Below are 23495 nucleotides of genomic sequence, written 5' to 3'. Positions count from 1 at the left end.
AACGTTGTTTTGTGATGGGGGAGGGGGGATGTTCTATTTCTGTCTCATACAGACTGCAGGACAGGTCCCTCTCTGAATATGGGGGTGTCTGTGGAGAATCCCATCAGGTTAGAGGAAGTACGGACCGATGGACATGGAGAAGAGAGAGAGAAGGGAAGAGAGAGGGACACTAACCTAACATTGGCCGAGGGCATAAAGAGAGAAAAGGAAAGAGAGAGAGAATTTATGATATGTTATGAGAAAGATTACAAGCTCTTTACCACACAAACACACACACACGCACGCACACACACACGCACACACACACGCACACACACACACCTAGCAGATATTGTGTTGTACTCTATCTGTAAGCCTGTGGAGGAAAGTCTGGTGTACAATATGTCTCAGTGTAGTTCAGATCATCTACTGTATATACCGTATATCCAGTCATCTGAGGTAATTGTCTCTCTCTCTCTCTCTCTCTCTCTCTCTCTCTCTCTCTCTCTCTCTCTCTCTCTCTCTCTCTCTCTCTCTCTCTCTCTCTCTCTCTCTCTCTCTCTCTCTCTCTCTCTCTCTCTCTCTCTCTCTCTCTCTCTCTCTCTCTCTCTCTCTCTCTCTCTCTCTCTCTCTCTGTCTCTGTCTCTCTCACTCTCACTCTCTCTCTCTCTCTCTCTCTCTCTCTCTCTCTCTCTCTCTCTCTCTCTCTCTCTCTCATTGTTTTGGAGTGCTCTATAAGATGAGTGAGTGAGCTACTGAAATTATGTGGACAGGGCTTGTTCTCAGTCTGATGCCAATCTTTCATCTCTCTCGGGGCGAACTGGAGGTTACGAAAACAAGGTTGTCCAGGGTTACAGTGAGATCACGGATCAGGTCACCTGTGTTTGGCTGCTGGAGCTATGTTGTCACGGTAATTAGCCCAGATGAGAGATTAGCATCACTGTGAGCTTTGAACGTGACAGTGACTCATAATTAGAGTTGAAAAAAAAACACTGGAAAAATTCAGAATCTCTAAACAATTATTCTAGCTGAACTTCTACTTGAGTATCTGGTGTTATTATAACAATAAAAATAGGTTTAGAATATTTATTTTATGATTTCTCTACTCCATGACATGATCATTGACATTCAGTCAAACTATTCTCCACCTCACCCTATTCTCTTACAGGTGTTGATGTACAGGTATCTGCCAAAATGATGGAAAAACTTGGGTAAATGAGGGATACAAAGTATATTTAAAGCAGGTTCCTAAGTTAATTAAGCAATTAACATCCCATCATGCTTAGGGTCATGTATAGAAATACTGGAAAGGCAATTATTTTGGCCATTATTTGCTATGGCCCCATAGAATGACAATGCACCCATCCACACGAGTTGTCACTGAATGGTTTGATGAGCATGGAAACGACGTAAACCATATGTCATGGCTTGGCCATCATGTCACCAGATCTCAACCCAATTGAACACTGATACGAGATTCTGGAGTGGCACCTAAGCCATTGTATTCCACCACCATCAACAAAACACGGAATTATGGAATTTCTCATGGTTGAATAGAGTTCTAGACACTTGTAGAATCTATGCCAAGGTATATTAAAACTGTTCTGGCTCTTGGGGGCCCAACACCCTCTAAAAAGTCTTTATGTCGGTGTTTCCTTTATTTTGGCAGTTACCTTTACCTCCCTACTCATGACCCCCTCCCTACTCATGACAAGGTCAAAGTGTTATGTCAGGGGTTAGAGGTCAGAGGTGTTTGTTTGCCAACAGAGGGTAATCAGACCAGTGTGTGTGTGTGAGTGTGTGTGTGTGTGTAATAAGAGGGTAATCAGCCTAGTGTCCTCAGGGGGGACTGATGACCCATGAACATGCACACACACAGAGACAGAGAGAGAGAGAGAGAGAGAGAGAGAGAGAGAGAGAGAGAGAGAGAGAGAGAGAGAGAGAGAGAGAGAGAGAGAGAGAGAGAGAGAGAGAGAGAGAGAGAGAGAGAGAGAGAGAGAGAGAGAGAGAGAGAGAGAGATATGAACAATGTCTGGTCGACTAGAGTTGGTTCATTCAAATAAGATACAGTGTCGTAATATGGTGTTGGGCACCACGAGCCAGAACAGCTTCAATGCTCATGGCATAGATTCTACAAGTGTCTGGAACTCTATTGGAGGGATGCGACAACATTCTTTCACAAATCTCCCATTGGTGTTCAATTGGGTTGAGATCTGGTGACCGAGACGGACATGACATATGGTTTACATCGTTTTCATGCTCATCAAACCATTCACTGACCACTTGTGCACTGTGGATGGGGCATTGTCATCCTATGGGGGCATAGCCATGGTAGCCAAAATACGGGCCAAAATACGGGCCTAATGGGATGTTAATTGCTTAATTAACCCAGAAACCACACCTGTGTGGGACTTCCTGCTTTCAGTACACTGTACGTTGTATCCCTCATTTACTAAAGTGTTTCCATTATTTTGTCAGTTAACTGTAGAAGAGATGTTTAGGGGGTTAACATGACTGACCTCTTGTCTTTGACGTGTTCTGCCCTAAAGGCACTACTGACTTCAACCTGAGAATCTGAAACATTTACCTGCAACTACGTCATTACTAAAGAATATCATCATCATCATCAAAGCTAAAGAGAGGGCTCTGATTATCATGTTCATGCCTGTTATTATCGTTACTATAGTTCAACTGAAAAATCACCATCAACAATGATCTTTTGGTCTTGCTCTCTACTACAAACCTAAAATGTGGTGGATGGGTCCCAATGATTTGCTTGTATTGCATCACTCTCTCGTCCCATAGTGTTCAGACAGTTCAGACAGGTGATGGGCGTTAGTGCATTGAGGTGTGTCTTAATGGTACATGCCAATTTAAAGCTCAGGGCGAAGGGGTGGTGTGTGTGTGTGTGTGTGTTTGTGTTGTGGGTGGGGAAGGTGAGTTAGCTTCATATGAACAGACACTCATACATAAACCATGCACACATGTACCTTTCACCTTCCCTAGTTTCCCTTCCCATTTGAAAAGGTCTGTGAGGAATTGGAAACATTCCGAGACATGCCAGAAACGTACCTGACAGACAGTTTATGTTGGGCGGGGTGTGAGTGTGAGAGTTAAACTCACATTTTCCTCTTAAATAAACCGTCCCTGGCATAAATCTTCAATGAAGGGGAGTGAAGATCTGTGCTACTCCCATACTGTAAAGACACACATAAACATTAGCCTATTACACAGGGCCTTCAGGAAGTACTCATACCCCTTGACTTATTCCACATGTTGTTCAGTTGATATTTCTCCTCACCCATCTACACACAATATCCCATAATGACAAAGTGAAAACATGTTTTTAGAAATGTTCACTCATTTATTGAAAATGAAACATACAAATGGGGAACAGAGGTGAACAGCAATCTTCAAGTCTATCCACAGCTTTTCATTGGTATTCAAGTCTGTGCTTTGGCTGGGCCAGTCAAGGACTTTCACATTCTTGTTCTGAATCCATTCCAGTGTTGCGTTGGCTGTATGCTTGGGGTCATTGTCCTGTTGAAAAGAAAATCTTTGCCCCCAGTCTAAGGTCATTTGCACTCTGAAGCAGGTTCTCATCAACGATTTGCCTGTATTTGGCTCCATTCATTGTTCCCTCTATTCTTACCAGTCTCCCAGTCCCTGCCACTGAAAAGTATCCCCATAGCATGATGCTGCCACCACCATGCTTCATGGTAGGGATGTTAGATGGGTGATGAGCTGTGCCTGGTTGTCTCCAGACATAACACATTGCATTCAGGCCAAATAGTTCACTTTTTGTCTCATCAGACCACAGAGGCTTTGGCCTTATGCTTTCATGTGAATTTTTGCAAACTCCAGGCGTGCTGTCATGTGCCTTTTTCACAGGAGTGGCTTCCATCTGGCCTTTCTCCCATGAAGCCCAGATCGGTGAAGTGCAATAGAGGCTGATTTGATTTGATTTGATTTGAGGCTGTTGTCCTTGGCAGGTTCTCCCATCTAAGCCAAGAAACTCTGTAGTTCTGTTAGAGTGGTCATTGGGTTTTTGGTCACCTCCCTGTCCAAGGTCCTTCTTGCCCGGTTGCTCAGTTTGGTTGGACAGCCAGCTCTAGGCAGAGTCTGGGTTGTTCCATGTTTTTTCAATTTCTTAAAGATGGAGACCACCGTGCTCTTGGAACCTTCAATTAGAAATGGTTTTATTCTCTTCCCCAGATATATACCTAATCTCAATTCTAAGAGTTCCTTGGAATTCATGGTATAGTTTTTTCTCTGTCATATACTGTGGGACCTTATGTAGACAGTTGTGTTTCTTTCAACAACAACAAAATGTAATTTAGCAGACGCTCTTATCCAGAGTGACATACAGTAGTGAGTGCATACATTTTCATTATTTTTTCATAAATCATGTCCAAACAATTCAATTGGCCACCGGTGGACTCCAATCAAGTTGTAGTGACTTCTCAAGGATGATCAAAGGAAATTGGATGCACCTGAGCTCAATTTGCAGCAAAAGGGTGTAAATACTTCTGTAAATTAGATATTTCTGTACCTCTGTCATGCCCTGACCTTAGAGAGCAGTTTTATTTCTCTATTTGGTTAGGTCAGGGTGTGATGTGGGGTGGGCATTCTATGTTTTGTATTTCTGTGTGTTTGGCCGAGTGTGGTTCCCAATCAGAGGCAGCTGTCCATCGTTGTCTCTGATTGGGAATCATACTTAGGCAGCCTGTTTTGCCACCTTAGTTGTGGGTAGTTGTCTTTGTTAATGGCCTGTTTAGCCGAAAGTAAGCGGCACTGTGGATTGGTTAGTCTTTGTTGGCGACATTTATAAATAAAAAGAAATGTATGCTCACCATGCTGCACCTTGGTCTGGTCATATCCACCCTGACGATGATCGTGACAACATCCTTTTTAATACACTAACAAAACATTCTAAAGACGTGGAATACTGGATGGGTGAGAACACATCAAATTAATCCATTTTAAATATAGGCTGTAACACACACACACACACACACATGATGGATCATGTATGAACACAGATAAGCATTTACACAAAACAGGTTTATACAGACATACTGTACATGTACACTCGATCCCTCCGATGTCAACAATTACAGACCAGTATCCCTTCTTTCTTTTCTCTCCAAAACTCTTGAACGTGCCGTCCTTGGCCAGCTCTCCCGCTATCTCTCTCTGAATGACCTTCTTGATCCAAATCAGTCAGGTTTCAAGACTAGTCATTCAACTGAGACTGCTCTCCTCTGTATCACGGAGGCGCTCCGCACTGCTAAAGCTAACTCTCTCTCCTCTGCTCTCATCCTTCTAGATCTATCGGCTGCCTTCGATACTGTGAACCATCAGATCCTCCTCTCCACCCTCTCCGAGTTGGGCATCTCCGGCGCGGCCCACGCTTGGATTGCGTCCTACCTGACAGGTCGCTCCTACCAGGTGGCGTGGCGAGAATCTGTCTCCTCACCACGCGCTCTCACCACTGGTGTCCCCCAGGGCTCTGTTCTTGGCCCTCTCCTATTCTCGCTATACACCAAGTCACTTGGCTCTGTCATAACCTCACATGGTCTCTCTTATCATTGCTATGCAGACGACACACAATTAATCTTCTCCTTTCCCCCTTCTGATGACCAGGTGGCGAATCGCATCTCTGCATGTCTGGCAGACATATCAGTGTGGATGACGGATCACCACCTCAAGCTGAACCTCGGCAAGACGGAGCTCCTCTTCCTCCCGGGGAAGGACTGCCCGTTCCATGATCTCGCCATCACGGTTGACAACTCCATTGTGTCCTCCTCCCAGAGCGCCAAGAACCTTGGCGTGATCCTGGACAACACCCTGTCGTTCTCAACCAACATCAAGGCGGTGGCCCGTTCCTGTAGGTTCATGCTCTACAACATCCGCAGGGTACGACCCTGCCTCACACAGGAAGCGGCGCAGGTCCTAATCCAGGCACTTGTCATCTCCCGTCTGGATTACTGCAACTCGCTGTTGGCTGGGCTCCCTGCCTGTGCCATTAAACCCCTTCAACTCATCCAGAACGCCGCAGCCCGTCTGGTGTTCAACCTTCCCAAGTTCTCTCACGTCACCCCGCTCCTCCGTTCTCTCCACTGGCTTCCAGTTGAAGCTCGCATCCGCTACAAGACCATGGTGCTTGCCTACGGAGCTGTGAGGGGAACGGCACCTCAGTACCTCCAGGCTCTGATCAGGCCCTACACCCAAACAAGGGCACTGCGTTCATCCACCTCTGGCCTGCTCGCCTCCCTACCACTGAGGAAGTACAGCTCCCGCTCAGCCCAGTCAAAACTGTTCGCTGCCCTGGCCCCCCAATGGTGGAACAAACTCCCTCACGACGCCAGGACAGCGGAGTCAATCACCACCTTCCGGAGACACCTGAAACCCCACCTCTTTAAGGAATACCTAGGATAGGATAAGTAATCCCTCTCACCCCCCCCCTAAGTTTTAGATGCACTATTGTTAAGTGACTGTCCCACTGGATGTCATAAGGTGAATGCACCAATTTGTAAGTCGCTCTGGATAAGAGCGTCTGCTAAATGACTTAAATGTAAATGTAAATGTGTGTTAACTGTCAAGAGTAGGAACTCTCAGGTGTAGCTGTGCATTCATGTTTGTGTTTAGTTCAACAGAATTGATAGAACACAGTGGAATCTGCCTATGGCAAAAGATACAAGTATTGGCAATGTTTTAAGTATGCGTATAGCTAGGATGTTTAGGATAGATTATTCGATACATTTTTTAACACACACTCGGTATTCTGTTGATTCCTCTGAAGTTGTCTGGTAGTAAACTAGTCATCTCTGTTCCTCAGTAAACAGTAGAGTAAACCACTACACACACACAGGAGAGAAAATAGTGTTTAAAAGGCTTTAAAGCCCCTTGTTCTGTAACTTAAAATCCCAAACATTGACTTTATTGTACATCCTTACCTCACTAAGCAGCACACAGCATGTATCTGGGGATTGAGGGGGTAACCACTCATTTACTTTACTATTCACACCCTCTATCCACAGATGCCTACACATATACACATGCAAGCACGCATACACAGACACACACACACCGATAGAGAAAGCGATGTGTCAACACCATGCACCATAGATTACTTCTCCTCTCCCTCAATAGTGGCAGGTTTTCTGCTCTGATTTCAGGGCCTTTTTTGGCTTTTAAGTAAACTAATCTTTTAGCAAATACCACAGGCTGGTTCTGAAGTCTGTGCATAATGCAGAGTCTTAAAAAAACAGAGCAAACAGACTCAACGAGAGACACACTGGAAGTTTGGGATCAAAGCTTCGGGGCACAAAGGCAGAGATTTAGCATGTTAGAATTGATCGTCACTATTTCTTTTCAGAGAGAAGTATTGTCTCTGTGTTTCTCTCCTCAAGTTCTTAGAATTCCTGTGCCGTGTTGAAAGCTCATTGTTATCTGTAAGGTTTACCGCTGAAAAACGTGCTCTTCAACATCTCCACCGAGCCTTTCAGACTCCCCTCTATTGAGAGAGAGATTAAAAAACATCAAACGGACTAACAGTGTGTACTCATGTTTTTGCTGTTCGGTTATTGTAGGAAGCCTTGACCGAGGCAGAGACTATGAGCGACCTGCAGACACCTCTTTTCTCTGAGTTGTGTTTTAAGTGGTTTTTGGGCCCAGTCTGTGTGTGTTGGGCGGGTTCCAGGTGTGTTTGTACAAGATGCAAGAGTTTGGTTTGCTGTGTGCATACGGAAGCAGACTCTTTAGACTTTTCCCCTTTCTCTTTCTTCGTCTCTTTCTCTGTCTCTCTCTCTCTTTCCCCTGTTGTTGTAGTGATATCATTCTATAATGTTGTGTGGGTTATTCATTACATTCCCATTATCATTCCCTCCCTGATACAAACTGAAACCATTGCACAACATGGCCGCCCACTGTAACATTATGGTGTTGCCACGGCACCAGCCCAGGGGCTATCTCCACACACATATACTTAAACAAACAGTGGATATTGTTGGGAGAGCCGATCAGTGTTTGTCTGGCAGCTAATTTGATTTATTCTGATTCATTAGGGAGTATTACACATGGCTTCTACCCTACCATATCTGATAAGTTCCTGGTCCCATAGATTGTCCACTGTTCATTTGTCTGCTGAAATCTCTCTGTCTATCTCTCCATCACAACGCGTGGGAAGATTAAACGCTGATGGTGTTTGTACAGCACACCTGTGCAAAGCAGGTCCTCCTAATGTAGCTCGCTAATGTGTGTGTGTGTGTGTGTGTGTGTTCCCAGCAATGTGTAGTGTATCATCCGAAAACAGGGAAGTCAGTGTCCTGAAGTCAGCTAGGAGTTCATAAAACCTTAAATCAATCAGATCTGAGTATTATCACCATCATCATCACCACCACCATCATCATCACCATCATCATCATCACTAACCACCACCATCATCACCAACACCACCACCATCATCCCCACCACCACCCTCATCCCCACCACCACCACCACCATCATCATCATCATCACCATCACCACCACAACCACCAACATCATCATCCCCACCACCACCACCACCATCACTTTCCCTATCGTTGTCCTCCTCGTCATCCTCGTTGTCATCATATAACCGTTCAGCTCATGTGATTCAGAGTGTAGGCTACTGCCACTTGAAATGTTTTGCTCCTCGCCCTCCTGTAATCTTTATTCATTTAAATGTGTTGGCAGCACTTGAATCCCTGCGTGGTAAAAAAAGGCCTTCATCATTTATTTACAAAGAGATCACACAATTAGTTGTTTTTCCTTTTGTTTGTGTTTGAGGGACTTAGAGATGAGCTATTAAGGAGGAGTGGCTTCTCTCCATGTAGGACGTTGATGAGTTCATGTTGGCATCATAATAATGGACAGATGAACAGGTTGAGAACTTGTCCATTAGCAAGTGTTCACGGTAAATGTTACAGGATGTGTAACGTCTGGTATTTGATGTTGGTGGAGGGTAATGTTGGCCATGCCACTTCAGGTCATGAATCTTGTTAAAGTGTTTCAATGTTTTTATAGTTTCTTATGTTGATCTAACTGCACCAGTAGCACCCATGCCGATGACAGGTGAGTTTTATCCCCCTGCTCAGACTGTCAATCATCAGACCATATGATTATAACAGATCCATACACAGTAGTGAGAGAGAGGAGCTGAGATGGAGGAGAGAACTGTGGTTATGGGTTTGATGGATGGATGGAGGAGAGAGAACTGTGGTTATGGGTTTGATGGATGGATGGATGGAGGAGAGAACTGTGGTTATGGGTTGGATGGATGGATGGAGGAGAGAACTGTGGTTATGGGTTTTGATGGATGGATGGATGGATGGAGGAGAGAACTGTGGTTATGGGTTTGATGGATGGATGGATGGATGGATGGAGGAGAGAACTGTGGTTATGGGTTTGATGGATGGATGGATGGATGGAGGAGAGAACTGTGGTTATGGGTTTGATGGATGGATGGATGGATGGGAGAGAACTGTGGTTATGGGTTTGATGGATGGATGGATGGATGGATGGATGGAGAACTGTGGTTATGGGTTTGATGGATGGATGGATGGAGGAGAGAACTGTGGTTATGGGTTTGATGGATGGATGGATGGAGGAGAGAACTGTGGTTATGGGTTTGATGGATGGATGGATGGATGGAGGAGAGAACTGTGGTTATGGGGTTGATGGATGGATGGAGGAGAGAACTGTGGTTATGGGGTTGATGGATGGATGGAGGAGAGAGAACTGTGGTTATGGGTTTGATGGATGGATGGAGGAGAGAACTGTGGTTATGGGTTTGAGGGATGGATGGAGGAGAGAACTGTGGTTATGGGGTTGATGGATGGATGGAGGAGAGAGAACTGTGGTTATGGGTTTGATGGATGGATGGAGGAGAGAACTGTGGTTATGGGTTTGATGGATGGATGGATGGAGGAGAGAACTGTGGTTATGGGTTTGATGGATGGATGGATGGAGGAGAGAACTGTGGTTATGGGTTTGATGGATGGATGGATGGAGGACAGAACTGTGGTTATGGGTTTGATGGATGGATGGATGGATGGAGGACAGAACTGTGGTTATGGGTTTGATGGATGGATGGATGGATGGAGGAGAGAACTGTGGTTATGGGTTTGATGGATGGATGGATGGAGGAGAGAACTGTGGTTATGGGGTTGATGGATGGATGGAGGAGAGAACTGTGGTTATGGGGTTGATGGATGGATGGAGGAGAGAACTGTGGTTAAGGGGTTGATGGATGGATGGAGGAGAGAACTGTGGTTATGGGTTTGGATGGATGGAGGAGAGAACTGTGGTTATGGGGTTGATGGATGGATGGAGGAGAGAACTGTGGTTATGGGTTTGATGGATGGATGGATGGATGGATGGAGGAGAGAACTGTGGTTATGGGTTTGAGGGATGGATGGAGGAGAGAGAACTGTGGTTATGGGTTTGAGGGATGGATGGAGGAGAGAGAACTGTGGTTATGGGTTTGAGGGATGGATGGAGGAGAGAGAACTGTGGTTATGGGTTTGAGGGATGGATGGAGGAGAGAGAACTGTGGTTATGGGTTTGAGGGATGGAAGGTAAACAGAGGCAGGTTGGAACCAAGATCAGAACAACAAACAGAATAGGCTGACAGACCAACACAGGTCAACAGAAGGGGTGTGTGTGGTGTGTGTGTGTGGTGTGTGTGTGTGTGGTGTGTGTGTGTGGGTGTGGTGTGTGTGTGTGGTGTGTGGTGTGTGGTGTGTGGTGTGTGGTGTGTGGTGTGTGGTGTGTGGTGTGTGGGTAATGGTGGAAACTCCTACATCTGACCTCAAAGAAAAAGGGCAGTGAGCAGCGAGATTTGACATGTTCCACTTAGATGTGCTTCACACAGTTCTTTCTTTGCAAACACATGACATCTATGAAGTGTTTGTGTGCATGCCTCTGTTTATTTAAGTAAATATTGAGTATTGAGTAACACTGAGTATGCCAAACATTAGGAACCCCCCCAGGACAGCCTCAGTTTGTTGGGGCATAGACTCAGTGTGTCAAAGCATTCCACAGGGATGCTGGCCAATGTTGACTCCAATGTAACAGTTGTGTCAAGCTGGCTGGATGTCCTTTGGGTGGTGGACCATTCTTGATACACACGGGAAACTGATGAGCGTGAACACTGATTAAAGTGGATTTAACAAGTGACATCAATAAAGGATCATAGATTTCACCTGGATTCACCTGGTCAGTCTATGTCATGGAAAGAGCAGGTGTTCCTAATGTTTTGTATACTCTGTATACACTCCATGAACTGGGCCTGTTCCCTGGCTCCTTGTAACTGGAGTTTGGGTTGCCACCTCTGTCAGGTATGCTGCCCTCCACATGCACCTGAGCTGCCAGGTTACATCAGATCTACGAACATAGACAGGAAGGTAGGCACACACGCACACACGCATGCACGCACGCACGGTGATGGATGCGTCATGGCATGCCTGTGTTTTATTGTAGTGCTGATTTGGTACCCCAAGTTTCACCCTGCTGCCGAGCGGGCCAACAAACACTCTCCCAGGAGTTGAGAGCGGGTTCGCCAGTGTGTGTGTGTTTATGTGTAATGTTGTTAGCCGTGGGGCAATTATAAGCTGTCAACTGATGCTGACTCACACACCTCCAACGAGTTAATTAGAGGTGGCGGAGTGTACCTACACACACACACAGGGACACACACCACAGACACATACAAATAAATATAAACATGTGTACAATGCACTACAAACTACACATACTGGTTATAGACACCAAACACACACCTTAATGAAGCACCTAGCTACTAAGGCCTAGTGTTACATTTTGAAATCTCTGAGAGACATTTGTCAGTGAAGCAGATATACGCTTCAATTTGTTTGTGTGTGTGAGGGTGTGCGTGTGAACAAGTGTTTAAAGACAGTGTGACTCAGACAACTTGAAGGAAATATGACTAACGTCTCTTCTCTCATTCTGCCAGGGTAATTCTGATTAAGATTGCTCTTATACCACAATAGGGAATAAAGGAAACTGTTATTTGTAATGGTGTTTTATTTCAATCCTACAGTTATCATTAGCGCAACAAGAAGCTGAATATCATAAAATAGAATGGTCAGTTTGATGGGATATAAAGGTTTGGTTTTGAAGAGAAGTCCTTAAATGTCTAGCCAGACCAAAGAACACCCTTCTCTCAATCCCTTCTCTTTCTTTGCTCTTCTTCACCTCTCCTCCATACTGTAATCATCACCATGGTCCCACGGGGGCCAGTATTCACAGTGAGCCATGTTGAGAGGACTATAACAAGACAACAGATGACATGTGTGCAAAGTGTTTTCTCATTGTCTCCTGTTGTTGGTAATTACAGCCGTTTACACTCTCAGTCACAGGGTCTCTCAATGTCTAGGTAATATTTCTCCTGGGGGCCCTTATGTTGTTGCATAATAACATCTGAATCCTGACAACGCCCCTGGATGCATATCAAATGGCACCCTATTCGGTATATAGTGCACTACTTTGGACCACGGCCCATAATGCTCTGGTCAAAAGTAGTGCACTATGTAAGGAATAGGGTGCCATTTGGGATTCCACCCCTATCGCCATAGATACACACCTATAAGGATTACAACAGGACAATGACAATGTCCATTAGGGGAGATTGTGTTTCTCTCCTTTGTGGAAAGGTGTGTGATCCCGTAATCTATGGGACCTGCTGTTATGCGTGTGACCCTGTAATCTATGGGACCTGCTGTTCTCCGTGTGACCCTGTAATCTATGGGACCTGCTGTTATGCGTGTGACCCTGTAATCTATGGGACCTGCTGTTCTCCGTGTGACCCTGTAATCTATGGGACCTGCTGTTCTCCGTGTGACCCTGTAATCTATGGGACCTGCTGTTCTCCGTGTGACCCTGTAATCTATGGGACCTGCTGTTCTCCGTGTGACCCTGTAATCTATGGGACCTGCTGTTCTCCGTGTGACCCTGTAATCTATGGGACCTGCTGTTATGCGTGTGACCCTGTAATCTATAGGACCTTCTGTTCTGTGTGTGACCCTGTAATCTATAGGACCTTCTGTTCTGTGTGTGACCCTGTAATCTATAGGACCGGCTGTTCTGTGTGTTCTGTGTGTGACCCTGTAATCTATGGGACCGGCTGTTCTGTGTGTGACCCTGTAATCTATGGGACCTGCTGTTCTGTGTGTTCTGTGTGTGACCCTGTAATCTATGGGACCGGCTGTTCTGTGTGTGACCCTGTAATCTATGGGACCTGCTGTTCTGTGTGTTCTGTGTGTGACCCTGTAATCTATGGGACCTATTGTTCTGTGTGTGGATGTGGAATGGGATAGGAGTCAGAGTGGGGCGTGGTGGAGTGGCCAGGTGTAATGAAAAGGTTATAGTAAAGGTGTCAGGTCTTTTCTTAGAACACTATACATGATCATTGTGTCACTGAGGTAATTGTTTGTTTGAAGTAAACCTTCCAGGCATCACATGTGCTGTGTTTTTTCTAGTGTTATGTAAGGAAGTCCCAGAAAAGATCACACCTAGTTATAAACTGGATCACTGTTCTTTTCTTTATTTACCAGCTCTAGCTGTTTGTCTGGTTAATGTGTTGTTAACGTCAGTTGTCTTAAACCAAACAAATCCAAAAGATGCAGAAATGCGGTCTCCTCTACCTATACTGATCCCCATAACTCTAGATCAGAGCTGGTCCGGAGTTCCAATTCCAAACTCAGAAGCTTCTAATCTCCGAGACCTCCTAGCTTGGTTCCAAAATAAAACAAATGACTCATATTTCTCATATTAAACGGTTTTCTGAGGTGTATCTTTCCTACAGTAACTCCCTGACCATTGGGCTCTGTTTTCACTGCAGAGCTGATGAAAACGTAGAGAGCTAGTCTTTGTGAAAAGTAAACATCAGTTTCTCAATTCTCTTCCTCTAATCTCAATGTAAACCAACTCAATGGCTATCCCTACTCTGCGTTCCATTGGTCCATCCCTCATGTTGCCAAACTTGATGGTTTCTTGGTGTTCCTAGCCCCAGGCCACCCATTGGTAGCCTACATCACCATATGCCTTTCTCTCTTTAGCTCTCTTTACAGACAAACAAAGTTAGTATTTCGTGAAGGATTTTTAGTAAGTTGCTTTTTGATAAATCAGTCATTTATTTATCCCCAAGTGGCAATTATACAACATTTAAAATGTTTATTTGTGTAAAGTTGTGTATCTTTAGTTGGATTTTGTTTTTATATTCAGTGCCTTTAGAAAGTATTCACACCCCTTGACTTTTTTCCCATTTTGTGTTGTTACAACCTGAAATTAAAATGGATTCAATTGAGATTTAGGGTCAATAAAACCAATAAAACCAAAACCAATACCATATAATGTCAAAGTGAAATTATGTTTTTTTTAAATTTTTTTTTTAAACAAATGAATAAAGAAATGAAATCTGAAATGTCTTGAGTCAATAAGAATTCAACACCATCGTTATGGCAGGCTAAAATACATTCAGATGTAAACCTTTGCTTAACAAGTCACATAATAAGTTGAGTGGGGTCTTAGAGACTTACCCAGAAAGACTCATCGATGCCAAATGTATTCTAACATGTATTGACTCAGGGGTATGAATACTTACAGTGCTTTCAGAAATGATTCATACCCCTTGACTTATTCCAAAAATGTTTGTGTTACAGCCTGAATTAAAAATTATTTAAATGAAAACAAATCTCACCCATCTACACACAATACCCCATAATGACAAAGTCAAAACATGATTTTAGAAATTTTGGCAAAAATATTGAAACTTAAATACAGAACCCCTGAGTCATACCCCTGAGTCAGTACTTTGTAAAAGCACCATTGGCAGCAATAACAGCTGTGAGTCTTTTTCACACCTGAATTGGGCAACATTTGCCTATTATTATTTTCAAAATTCTTCAAGCTCTGTCAAATTGGTTGTTGGTCATCGCTAGACAACTATTTTCAGGTCTTACCACTGCTTTTCAAGCAGATTTAAGTCAAAACTTACTCAGCCAGTCAGGAACATTCAGAGTCTTCTTGGTTAGCAACTCCAGTGTAGATTTGGTCTTGTGTTTCAGGTTATTGTGCTACTGAAAGACGAATTCATCTCCCAGTGTCTGATGGAAAGCAGATTGAACCAGGTTTTCCTCTGGGATTTTGCCTGTGCTTAGCTCCGTTCTGTTTATTTTTTATCCGGAAAATCTCCCTAAACAATTACAAGCCTACCCATAACATGATGCAGCCACCACTATGCTTGAAAATATGGAGAGTGGTACTCAGTAATTTGATGTGTTGGATTTGCCCCAAACATAACACTTTTTATTCAGGACAAAACGTTAATTGCTTTGCCACATTTTTTCAGTATTACTTCAGTGCCTTGTTGCAAACAGGATGCATTTTGTGGAATATTTTTTATTCCATACATGCTTCCTTCATTCACTCTGTCAATTAAGTTAGTATTGTGGAGTAACTACAATGTTGTTCTCCTATCACGGCCATTAAACTCTGTAACTGTTATAAAGTCAAATTGGACTCATAGTGAAATCCCTGAGCAGTGTCCTTCCTCTTCGGCAATTGAGTTAGGAAGGATGCCTGTATCTTTGTAGTGACTGGGTGTACCATCCAAAGTGTAATTAATAACTTTACCATGCTCAATGGGATTTTCAAAGTCTGATTTTTGAAATATTTACTCATCTACCAATCGGTGCCCTTCTTTGCGAGGAATTGGAAAACCTCCCTGGTCTTCGTGGTTGCATCTTACAGACCTTACAGATAATCATATGTGTGGGGTACAGAGATGAGGTAATCATTCCAAAATCATGTTGAGCACTATTATTGCACACAGAGTGAGTCCATGTAGCTTATTATGTGACTTGTTAAGTACATTTTTACTCCTGAACTTATTTAGGCTAGCCATAACAAAGGGGTTGAATACTTATTGACAAGACACTTCAGCTTTTCATTTTTAATTCATTTTTAACAATAAAAAAACAGGACAGCACTTTGACATTATGTGGTATTGTGTGTAGTAGACCAGTTACAAAACAATCTCAATTTAATCCATTTCAAAATCAGGCTGCAACACCACAAAATGTGGAAAAAGTCAATGAGTATGAAAACCTTCAGGGCCTTCAGAAGGTTAAGTTACACATCTGTATTTACTTTTCAGTATATTTGCAAAAATGTTTAAAAACATGTTTACAACTTGTCATTATGGGGTATTGTTTGTAGATGGGTAAAAACAACAACAATTTAATCAATTTTGATTTCAGGCTGTAACACAACAAAATGTGGAAAAGGTCAGTAGGCATGAATACTTATATATACGTTCTGTGAGGGAGTGGCACACATCGTTGTACAAGTTCCTCAGTTTCTTGGCAATTTCTCCCATGGAATAGCCCTCATTTCACAGAACAAGAATAGACTGACAAGTTTCAAAAGGAAGTTCTTTGTTTCTGGCCATTTTGAGCCTGTAATCGAACCCACAAATACTGATGATCCAGATACTCAACTAGTCAAAAGAAGGCCAGTTTTATTGCTTCTTTAATCAGAACAACAGGTTTCAGCTGTGCTAACATAATTGAAAAATGGTTTTCTAATGATCAATTAGCCTTTCAAAATGTTAAACGTGCCACTGGAACACAGGAGTGATGGTTGCCGATAATGGGCCTCTGTACGCCTATGTAGATAGTCCATGAAAATCAGCCGTTTCCAGCTACAATAGTCATTTACAACATTAACAATGTGTCTACACTGTATTTCTGATCAATTTGATGTTATTTAATGGACACAAATGTGCTTTTCTTTCAAAAACAGCACATTTTTAAGTGACCTCAACTTTTGAACGGTAGCATATATATATATATATATGTAAAGGGAACACTAAAATAACACATTCTAGATCTGAATGAATGAAATATTCTTATTAAATACTTGTTTCTTTACATAGTTGAATGTGCTGACAACAATATCACACAAAAATGATCAATGGAAATCAAATGTATCAACCCATGGAGGTCTGGATTTGGAGTCACACTCAAAATTAAAGTGGAAAACCACACTACAGGCTGATCCAACTTTGATGTAATGTCCTTAAAACATGTCAAAATGAGGATAAGTAGTGTGTGTGGCTTCCACGTGCCTGTATGACGTCCCTACAACGCCTGGGCATGCTCCTGATGAGGTGGCCGATGGTCTCCAGAGGGATCTCCTCCCAGACCTAGACTAAAGCATCCGCCAACTCCTGGACAGTCTGTGGTGCAATGTGGCGTTGGTGGATGGAGTGAGACATGATGTCCCAGATGTGCTCAACTGGATTCAGGTCTGGGGAACGGGCGGGCCAGTCCATAGCATCAATGCCTTCCTATTCCAGGAACTGCTGACACACTCCAGCCACATGATGTCTAGCATTGTCTTGCATTAGGAGGAACCCAGGGCCAACCGCACCAGCATATGGTCTCACAAGGGGTCTGAGGATCTCATCTCGGTACCTAATGGCAGTCAGGCTACTTCTGGCGAGCAGATGGAGGGCTGTGCGGCCCCCCAAAGAAATGCCACCCCACACCATGACTGACCCACCACCAAACCGGTCATGCTGGAGGATGTTGCAGGCAGCAGAACGTTCTCCACGGTGTCTCCAGACTCTGTCACGTCTGTCACGTGCTCAGTGTGAACCTGCTTTCATCTGTGAAGAGCACAGGGCGCCAGTGGCGAATTTGCCAATCTTGGTGTTCTCTGGCACAACCCCCACCTGTGGACGTCGGGCCCTCATACCACCCTCATGGAGTCTGTTTCTGACCGTTTGAGCAGACACATGCACATTTGTGGCCTGCTGGAGTTCATTTTGCAGGGCTCTGGCAGTGCTCCTCCTTGCATAAAGGCAGAGGTAGCGGTCCTGCTGCTGGGTTGTTGCCCTCCTATGGCCTCTTCCACGTCTCCTGATGTACTGGCCTGTCTCCTGGTGGCGCCTCCATGCTCTGGACACTACGCTGACAGACACAGCAAACCTTGCCACAGCTCGCATTGATGTGCCATCCTGGATGAGCTGCACTACCTGAGCCACTTGTGTGGGTTGTAGACTCCGTCTCATGCTACCACTAGAGTGAAAGCACTGCTAGTATTCAAAAGTGACCAAAACATCAGCCAGGAAGCATAGGAACTGAGAAGTGGTCTGTGGTCCCCACCTGCAGAACCACTCCTTTATTGGGGGTGTCTTGCTAATTGCCTATAATTTCCACAGGTTGTCTATTCCATTTGCACAACAGCATGTGACATTTATTGTCAATCAGTGTTGCTTCCTAAGTGGACAGTTTGATTTCACAGAAGTGTGATTGACTTGGAGTTACATTGTGTTGTTTAAGCGTTCCCTTTATTTTTGGAGCAGTGTATATTGTATATACGTTGCATTTGGAAAGTATTCAGACCCCTTCACTTTTTCAACATTTTGTTACGTTATAGCCTTATTCAAAAATGGATAAAATACATTTTTCCCTCATCAATAAACTCAATACCAAATGACAAAGCTAAAAACTTTTAAAACATTTTTTGCAAATGAATAAAAAATAAAAAACAAAAATACATTATTTACTTAATTTTGCTATGAGACTCAAAATTCACCTCAGGTGTATCCTGTTTTCATTGATCATTCTTGAGATGTTTCTACAACTTGATTGGAGTCCACCTGTGGTAAATTCAATTGATTGGACATGATTTAGAAAGGCACACACCTGTCTATATAAGATCCAACAGTTGACGGTGCATGTCAGAGCAAAAGCTCAGAGACAGGAATGTGTCAAGGCACAGATCTGGGGAAGGGTACCAAAACATTTCTGCAGCATTGAAGGTCCCCAAGAACACATTGGCCTCCATCATTCTTAAATGGAAGAAGTTTGGAACCAGCAAGACTTTTCCAAGAGCTGGCTACCCTGCCAAACTAATGAATCGGGGAGAAGGGCCTTGGTCAGGGAGGTGACCAAGAACCCGATGGCCACTCTGACAGAGCTCCAGAGATCCTCTGTGGAAATGGGAGAACCTTCCAGAAGGACAACCATCTCTGCAACACTCCACCAATCAGGCCTTTATGGTAGAGTGGCCAGACGGAAGCCACTCCTCAGTAAAAGGCACATAACAGCCCTCTTTGAGTTTTCCAAAAGTCACCACCTAAAGGACTGGGGCGAAGGTTCACCTTCCAACAGGACAATGACACTAAGCACGCAGCTAAGACAACGCAGGTACTGTACTGAGTAAAGGCTCTGAATACTTATGTAGGGTGTGATATTTTACGTTTTTTTTGTAATACATTTGCAAAAATGTCTTACAATGTCGAACAATTTTAGAATACGGCTGTAACGAAACAGAGTTAAAGGCTAACCGGCTAAAAGAAAACTAACCCTTTGAGTGTCTTTATAAACATACAGTACAGTGAGTGTGATCCCCGAGGGAATTGAACCCACAACTTTATTTGTATTTAGTAAGGATTTTTTTTAGCTTCTAGTCATGAAATCTATGCAGCCTACTCAATCACTTTTTATAGCTACCGTTTACAGGCCTCCTGGGCCATATACAGCATTCCTCATTGAGGTCCCTGAATTCCTATCGGACCTTGTAGTCACAGCAGATAAAATTCAAATTGTTGGTGACTTTAATATTCACATGGAAAAGTCCACAGACCCACTCCAAAAGGCTTTGGAGCCATCGTCGACTCAATGGGTTTTGTCCAACATGTCTCTGGACCTACTCACTGTCACAGTCATACTCTGGACCTAGTTTTGTCCCATGGAATAAATGTTGTGGATGTTAATGTTTTTCCTCATAATCCTGGACTATCGGACCACCATTTTATTACATTTGCAATCGCAACAAATAATCTGCTCAGACCCCAACCAAGGAGCATCAAAAGTCGTGCTATAAATTCTCAGACAACACAAAGATTCCTTGATGCCCTTCCAGACTCCCTCTGCCTACCCAAGGACGTCAGAGGACAAAAATCAGTTAACCACCTAACTGAGGAACTCAATTTAACCTTGCGCAATACGCTAGATATATTTTTCCAACTTAATTGAGGAAAATAAGAACAATCCGAAATGTATTTTTGATACTGTCACAAAGCTAACTAAAAAGCAGCATTTCCCAAGTGAGGAGGGCTTTCACTTCAGCAGTAATACATTCATGAACTTCTTTGAGGAAAAGATCATGATCATTAGAAAGCAAATTACGGACTCCTCTTTAAACCTGCGTATTCCTTCAATGCTCAGTTGTCCTGAGTCTGCACAACTCTGCCAGCACCTAGGATCAAGGGAGACACTCAAGTGTTTTAGTACTATATCTCTTAACACAATGATGAAAATAATCATGGCCTCTAAAACTTCAAGCTGCATACTGGACCCTATTCCACCTAAACTACTGAAAGAGCTGCTTCCTGTGCTTGGTCCTCCTATGTTGAACATAATAAACGGCTCCCTATCCACCGGATGTGTACCAAACTCACTAAAAGTGGCAGTAATAAAGCGTCTCTTGAAAAATCCAAACCTTGACCCAGAAAATATAAAAAACTATCGGCCTATATCGAATCTCCCATCCCTCTCAAACATTTCAGAAAAGGCTGTTGCGCAGCAACTCACTGCCTTCCTGAAGTGGGAAAACTAAATGCATACGAAATGCTTCAGTCTGGTTTTAGACCCCATAATAGCACTGAGACTGCACTTGTGAAGGTGGTAAATTACCTTTTAAATGCATCAGACCGAGGTTCTGAATCTGTCCTCGTGCTCCTAGTCTTTAATGCTGCTTTTGATACCATCGATCACCACATTCTTTTGGAGTGACAAGTTCTGGCCTGGTTTAGATCTTATCTGTCGGAAAGATATCAGTTTGTCTCTGTGAATAGTTTGTCCTCTGACAAATCAACTGTAAATTTCGGTGTTCCTCAAGGTTCCGTTTTAGGACCACTATTGTTTTAACTATATATTTTACATCTTGGGGATGTTATTCGAAAACATAATGTTAACTTTCACTGCTCTGTGGATGACACACAGCTTTACATTTCAATGAAACATGCTGAAGCCCCAAAATTGCCCTCGCTAGAAGCCTGTGTTTCAGACATAAGGAAGTAGATGGCAGCAAACTTTCTACTTTTAAACTCAGACAAAACAGAGATGCCTGTTCTAGGTCCCAAGAAACAAAGAGATATTCTGTTGAATCTGACAATTACTCTTCTTGGTTGTACAGTCGTCTCAAATAAAACTGTGAAGGACCTTGGCTTTACTCTGGACCCTGATCTCTCTTCTGACAAACATATCAAGACTGTTTCAAGGACAGCTTTTTTCCATCTACATTACATTGCAAAAATTATAAACTTTCTGTCCAAAAATGATGCAGAAAAATGAATCCATGCTTTTGTTACTTCTAGGTTAGACTACTGCAATGGTCTACTTTACGGCTACCCGGATAAAGCATTAAATAAATTTCAGTTAGTGCTAAATATGGCTGCTAGAACCAATAAATGTGATCATATTACTCCAGTGCTAACCTCCCTACACTGGCTTCCTGTTAAGGCAAGGGCTGGTTTCAAGGTTTTACTGCCAACCTACAAAGCATTACATGGGCTTGCTCCTACCTATCTCTCTGATTTGGTCCTGCCGTACATACCTAAAAGTATGCTACGGTCACAAGACGCAGGCCTCCTAATTGTCCCTAGAATATCTCCTATATAGCTCAATTTTTATGGAATGGTCTGCCTACCCATGTGAGAGACGCAGACTCGGTCTCAACCTTTAAGTCTTCACTGAAGACTCATCTCTTCAGTGGGTCATATGATTGAGTGTAGTCTGGCCCAGGAGTGTGAAGGTGAACGGAAAGGCTATGGAGCAACGAACCGCCCTTGCTGTCTCAGCCTGGCCGACGTGGATGGGGTTTATCCTTCCTGTTTGGCCCTGACCGGGGGTATCATCGGATGGGGCCACAGTGTCTCCTGATCCCCCCCCCTGTCTCAGCCTCCAGTATTTATGCTGCAGTAGTTTTGTGTCGGGGGGCTAGGGTCGGTTTGTTATATCTGGAGTACTTCTCCTGTCTTATCCGGTGTCCGGTGTCTTTCTCTCTCTCGGAGGACCTGAGCCGTAGGACCATGCCTCAGGAGTACCTGGCATGATGACTCCTTGCTGTCCCCAGTCCACCTGGTCGTGCTGCTGCTCCAGTTTCAACTGTTCTGCCTGCGGCTATGGAATCCTGACCTGTTCACCGGACGTGCTACCTGTCCCAGACCTATTATTTGACCATGCTGGTCATTTATGAACAGTTGAACATCTTGGCCATGTTCTGTTATAATCTCCACCCGGCACAGCCAGAAGAGGACTGGCCACCCCTCATAGCCTGGTTCCTTTCTAGGTTTCTTCCTAGGCCTTTCTAGGAAGTTTTTCCTAGCCAACGTGCTTCAACACCTGCATTGCTTGCTGTTTGGGGTTTTGGGCTGGGTTTCTGTACAGCACTTTGAGATATCAGCGGATGTACGAAGGGCTATATACAGTGCCTTGCGAAAGTATTCGGCCCCCTTGAACTTTTCAACTTTTCAGGCTTCAAACATAAAGATATAAAACTGTATTTTTTTGTGAAGAATCAACAACAATTGGGACACAATCATGAAGTGGAACGACATTTATTGGATATTTCAAACTTTTTTTAACAAATCAAAAACTGAAACATTGGGCGTGCAAAATTATTCAGCCCCTTTACTTACAGTGCAGCAAACTCTCTCCAGAAGTTCAGTGAGGATCTCTGAATGATCCAATGTTGACCTAAATGACTAATGATGATAAATACAATCCACCTGTGTGTAATCAAGTCTCCGTATAAATGCACCTGCACTGTGATAGTCTCAGAGGTCCGTTAAAAGCGCAGAGAGCATCATGAAGAACAAGGAACACCGGATTTGGATAGAAAAATAATTCCCAAGCTTTAAACATCCCAAGGAGCACTATGCAAGCGATAATATTGAAATGGAAGGAGTATCAGACCACTGCAAATCTACCAAGACCTGGCCGTCCCTCTAAACTTTCAGCTCATACAAGGAGAAGACTGATCAGATATGCTACCAAGAGGCCCATGATCACTCTGGATGAACTGCAGAGATCTACAGCTGAGGTGGGAGAGTCTGTCCATAGGACAACAATCAGTCGTATATTGCACAAATCTGGCCTTTATGGAAGAGTGGCAAGAAGAAAGCCATTTCTTAAAGATATCCATAAAAAGTGTTGTTTAAAGTTTGCCACAAGCCACCTGGGAGACACACCAAACATGTGGAAGAAGGTGCTCTGGTCAGATGAAACCAAAATTGAACATTTTGGCAACAATGCAAAATGTTATGTTTGGCGTAAAAGCAACACAGCCCATCACCCTGAACACACCATCCCCACTGTCAAACATGGTGGTAGCATCATCATGGTTTGGGCCTGCTTTTCTTCAGCAGGGACAGGGAAGATGGTTAAAATTGA

This window comes from Oncorhynchus gorbuscha, linkage group LG15 (genome assembly GCF_021184085.1).
Source record: "Oncorhynchus gorbuscha isolate QuinsamMale2020 ecotype Even-year linkage group LG15, OgorEven_v1.0, whole genome shotgun sequence".
NCBI classification, from domain to species: Eukaryota; Metazoa; Chordata; class Actinopteri; order Salmoniformes; family Salmonidae; genus Oncorhynchus; species Oncorhynchus gorbuscha.
Note: the sequence above shows the minus strand (reverse complement) of the source record.